This window comes from Protopterus annectens, chromosome 4.part0 (assembly GCF_019279795.1).
Source record: "Protopterus annectens isolate FY-2018-M chromosome 4.part0, PAN1.0, whole genome shotgun sequence".
Taxonomy (NCBI): Eukaryota; Metazoa; Chordata; order Ceratodontiformes; family Protopteridae; genus Protopterus; species Protopterus annectens.
The window spans coordinates 1,726,494,280-1,726,500,309 of NC_056733.1; positions in this window are offsets into that span (position 1 = coordinate 1,726,494,280).

Here is a 6,030-nt window from a genome sequence, read left to right on the forward strand (position 1 = left end):
AACATGTAACTAAGCATTAGCAGGCCATCCTATGCAAATGAGGGGAATGATAGTGAATCCCAGATTTCCCCAGCATGTTACTCAGGTCCCAATAGTGTAAGACTAGGAATAGCTTGGTGCAAGCCTAGGAGTTAGCTGACATCATATTGTGGGGGGGGGGGGGGGTCAGGCATACTGTAAGCAGATTGGAGCCCTGTGGCTCAAGTTTGCTCCTAACTTAGCAGACCCAAGCAAGGGGGTGTTTCTGAGGCTGGCTAGCACACTTTACAAAGCCTAAGCAGGTGTGTGCACTGAACACCAGGTTTTAAAGAAAAAAAAAATTAAACAAGGAAATAGCAGCTCTGTGCACATTTGAGCACTCTGGCACAGCACACCCCCGGGCTTAAACAGGAAGGCAATGGGAAGGGAAAACAGCAGTAGGAAGGTAATCTAGGAGAAGTAGCATAGCTGGCAGATGAAAGGTATCAGAACCAGCCAATTACACAGGCAGCAGACAGCCCAGAACACTACTATAAATATGCACACACCTTTCCATCTGTTTTTTCCCATACTCTACACCACCGGTGTATACAAGCGGGGAACTTTTAACAAACATAGGTTCATAATTTCATAGGTAGGTATTAGGCTATCTGCCTGAAGGCATTTATAAGCCTAGCCAGGATGTGTTGGCTTTTGACGCCCCCTTAGATTAGTTCCCTGTGCCTCAGTCCAGTAGAGCCACTGAAGTGATCCCCGAGGTACACTTTCTGTTTCCCATCCACTCATCAAGGTTTCTTTTGAAGAGTGTTAGGGAGGAGCTCTGCCTAATGTAGATTGGGATCCTGTTCCAAAGCATGGGAAGTGTCTGGGACAGGAATCTATCTTTCCAGCACATCCTATTTATTGGTGTGGTGAGGTTTAGATCCCTAGAGCATGTGGCTTGAGGGAATAAGGTTTTCTTTAGGTGGAGCATGCCCATCAATTCTGGGTTGGACATGGCCTTGTATGTCAGGCAGAGATCACCTCTGAGTAGGCAGTGTGCAACCGTGTACAGTTTGAGTTTCTTCAGTCGAGCTGCATAGGGCATCTGTTTGAGGCCAGTGATCCTCTTGGTGAGGTACTTCTGTGGTCTTTTGAGCTGTTGCAGGTGTCTTGTAAGGTAAATCCCAAATGAGGCATTGTACTTTATGATGCGTCTGATGACTGATGAGTAGAGGGGCACGATGACTTCTTTTGATCTGGATGCAAACCCTTTTGTGATTAGGTGGGCCATGTAGAAGGATTTTCTGTCCACTTTGGCAATGTGATTATCAAAGGTGAGATTACTATCTACTTGGGTCCCCAGATCCCTTATCACATCTTTCGTATTTCGGGGACTACCACCTACATGGTAGTTTGTGGGTACTTTGTTTTTTCCAAAGGAGATGACTATGCATTTTTTGGCATTTAGCTTGAGGCCATGATTTTGACACCAGGTATCCATCAAAGTGAGACTTTTTTGGAGGATGTCTGTGTCAGCCGGAGAGTCAATTATAGCCCCTAGTTTGCAGTCATCTGCAAACTTGGTCAGCCATAGTCCTGTGCTTGCCTGTACCACTGAGAAGTATATGCCAAACAGGAGGGGTCCCAGGACCGAGCCCTGGGGAACACCACTTGTAACTGGTTTAGAGTTGGACCTATCTCCCACAACTCACACCATGTGGATTCTGTCCGTGAGCCAGTTGGCAACCCATCTTGTGACATAGGGGTTTATGTTCAGGCTGGTGAGCTTGTCTATAATACCAGATTGGGGAATGGTGTTGAAGGCCATAGCAAGGTCTAGGTAGGCTGTGTGTACCATCTTTCCCTTGTATATAGCCTTGGTAACTGTCTCAAAGAAGTCCACCAGGTTTAGGAGGCATGATCTACCCTTAACAAAGCCATACTGGGTAGGGTCCAGTGTTTGGAGTTTCACAATGTCTTTGTTAATGAGTTCCATGATGATGCACTCCATAGCCTTGCAGACCAAGCTAGTCAGGCTTATAGGGTGATAGTTCCTGGGATCTGTTGTGGCTCCACCTTTGTGGAGCAGAATAACCATTGCTGTGTGCCATTCTATGGGTAAGTATCCTGTGGAGAGGCTGATTTTGAACAGTGTGTTTAGGTGAGGGGTTAGTTTGTCTTTGAGCTCGTATAGGATGCAGCCTGGGACACCGTCCAGTCCCATTGATGCTGTGTTTTTGGCTTTGAAGATGGCAGTTTTAACCTGGGTGTCTGTGATTTCATGGACTCTACATTCTTCTGGTATGGCTATGGGTTCTTTTGGAGGGGTGAGAAGGGGGTGAAGTTTGCACTGAACCTGTCTGCCAGGATGTTGGCAATATCAGTCGGTTCAGTGTATTTTATGCCATTCTGCACTAACTCTGAGCAGATCTGAGCATTGCCACTTAGATTCTTGACATAGCTAAAGAATGCCTTGTTATTAGCTTACAAAACAACAAAATGATAGGGGCTGCAATAGCTATCATGCAAAAACTTGTGGAAGAAGCTGAGGGTAGTGAGGATGTGAATGCTGTCGGCTAACCCACAGTGAGGTGACGGAGGAGAGTGTAGAGACCCAGGGTAAACTACCAGGGGCTACATGAGCTGGAGACAGTGGAGCACTATAGGGTGGATAGGGACCTCCTACAGCAAATTGTTGAGCTGTGCCGGCCACGCCTCACACACAGAATGAACAGAGGGGGAACCCATCCCAGTGGATAACAATGTATATGTAGGCCTAAGAATACAAGCTACAGGTACCTTCCAAAGGCCAAATGCAGGCATGATGGGGATCTCACAGGCATCAGCATCCAGGGTACTCCACCAGTTCCTGGATGCCATGTCAGCATATGCTGGTAAGCATGTATATTTCCCCAACACCCATGGCTGGAAATATGCAACTGTTCCACGAAATAACAGAATACCCTGAGGTAGTGGGTGCTATAGACTGCATGCACATATGCATCAAAGCACCACCCTGTTAGTGGGGTAGGGTCTACATCAACCACAAGGGCTTCCCCTCCATCAACTGCCAGGTCATGTCTGATGCCCAGGGCATAATAATGAATGTGTGTGCTGGCTGCCCTGGAAGCTATCATGATTCCCACATCTGGCATCTGATGCAGCTGTACCACAGATTTGACAATGGGGACATACCTTATGTTCACCTAGTGGGGGATGCTGGATACACACTGGAGCCACGGCTGATGGCACCCATCAGAAATGCACACACACGTGAACAAGAACTCCATAATGATGCACATACACAGACCAGAATTATAATAGAGCATGTGTTTGGGATGCTCAAGTCATGGTTCTGGTGCCTGGACACATCCAGTGGAGTCTTGCAGTACTCACCAGCTACATATACCCAAATTGTCATCATATGTGCCTTGCTACACAATATGATCCTGTGGAAACAGCTGCAGCAGGAACAGCATGGGGCAGGTCCACACAGCCCCCCACCAATGCCAAGGCATGCACAGCCACAGAGTGACTCAGAGGAAGAACAACCTGAGCCTGACTCAGTAGGCAGAAGGAGGCATGCCCACTATGCCCTGGCCTTGGCAAAGAGGAAACACACAGCATGTACACTTACACAGGAGGAACCCAGGGAATAACACCTCTCTCTGATTCTCACATACAGTAGATGGGATGCCAAACATGACACTACCTGTGCTCAACCATGTATAGGGAGTGTACTACGCGCATCCAACATAGGCAGCCCTGCAGCAGCATCCTCAATACTGGAACACCCACAAGGTAAGTCAATCAATCCACCAATTGTCAAATGGAGTAGAATGTGTTGTTACCTGTATCTATGGTGTGGATGTGAGCATGCAAGGGAATTGGGTGGCTGAATGGTATGCCAGCAGATAGTAGGCACCCATAGTGTACCATGCCATTGTTAACAAATATTGGAGTCACCATAGCAGCCAGTACTACACAGAGTGGCAAAACCCACTGCAGGAAATTTGCTGGGCCACATGTGTGTCCATAGAACTCACACATGCCAGTCAAAGAGGTTCACATACCCAACAACAGTCTCAGCCAGAAGGACAGGTGTAGACAAACACAAACAGAGGCTGTGCTATGGCCTCTGAATGATGACTATGGGTAACCACCCCCCCAGGCCTACAGAGACAGACTACAGCAGGTCAGACAGTGGGGTGTTAGTTCAGAAGGGTAGGAAGTCTGACAATAATATGTAGGTCAACCAAAGCTAAGACCTGTAGTGCACTGATATGCCTCTAGTCAGCATGATAGGTTAGAATACAGAATGAAATGAAGTACCTGACATACCAGTACAGTCATAAGTCATAGCAAATGTGTACAAGTGCCATGTGTGCCCCCCATCCTATGTATACATGAATAAACAGTCAGGTGTGCCCCCCAGTCATGTATAGAAATGTAGAAATAGTCAGGTGTGTCACCCCAATGCAGCATAGAAATGTAGTAACAGTCAGGTGTGCCCCCCAATCCTGTGTAGAAATGTAGTAATAGTCAGATGTGTCCCCCCACAATCCTATGTAGAAATGTAGTAACAGTCAGGTGTGCCACCCCAATCCTGTGTAGAAATGAAGAAAAAGTCAGGTGTGTCCCCCCCCTCAATCCTATATAGAAATGTAGTAACAGTCAGGTGTGCACCCCCCACTCCTATGTAGACATGTAGAAACAGTCATGTGTGCCCCTTCCCCCAAACCAGTGTAGAAGTGTAGTAATGGCCAGGTGTGCCCCTCCCGATCCTGTAAAGAAATTTAGAAATAGGCAGGTATACCCCCCCAATCCTGTGTAGAAATGTAAAAACAGTCAGGTCTGTCCCCCCACAATCCTATGTAGAAATATAGGAGCAGCCAGGTGTGCCACTTCCCCAACCCTAATTAGAAATGTAGTAACAGTCCAGTGTGCCCCCCTAAACCTATTTAGAAATGTAGTAATGGTCTGGTGTGCCCCCACCCAATCCGATGTACACATGTCGTAGCAGTCAGGTGTGCCTCCCCCACAACCCTATGTAGAAATGTAGTAACATGTATGCATAGGTATAATGCCAGTGGAGCACAGATGCACAGAGGTGGCCAAGGTAGCAGGATAGGTTGTAGCATCTGCACAATATGCAGGTATGTGTGTGTTAGGTCGGTGTGTGTTTCATATTGTGTGAGAGTGGTCAGTATGTATGCATATTTAGGTAAGACCTGGTGGCCATTGCCCACTACTGCTGATGACAGGGACAAGTCCTCACAACAGCAGTGCCAACACAATACTCACCAGTATAACACAATTTAGCAGTAAGCCATTGTAAATGTATGGTGGTAAAATGTGTCACCATCTAAAAGACTGACATGGCCTGGCTGTTGGGCTAGATATACAAGCAGTACACAGGTACCCCACACATACAGTATATATTGTGTCACTGTGAAATGGACACACCCTTGGAATAGTACATACATGTATGCATTACATTATCTGGTCCTGTAGTAGGAGATACAGGTGTTGTCTGCCCAAACACTTGCAGATAACAAAGGAGGTAGGACTGATGTATTGGCACCAGCTGATGTACCTGCACATGCAAGCATAACTGGAATGCCCAATGCATATTTGTGTTTCAGATGCAAGTACTGTCCATAGCACACATGCACCCTGCTCATGCAAATATCACACACAGGTACCTTCCTGGTTATACCCCTGCTGTGAGGAATGGGTACAATATGACCACACCTGAATATGGCAAAGGTGATAGAATGCAGCATGCAGTCCAGGTGTCCCATGCAGGTGTGCCACTAGCTGTAGGTAGCACCCTGCCAGCATCCACAACACCTGATCAAGACTGATAGAAGGTATTGGCATGAACACCTAGCACACCTACCCTGTCACCCCAGGGGAATATACTGTATGGCGGTCTGAGACTGTAGGACTGACAGAATGCAATGGCCTGCCACATCTGACCTGCATCAACACCTAATGGCCCACAGGCCACTGCCAAGAGACTGTGTCTCACACAAACTGCCAATTCATGTTATGTCATGGACACCC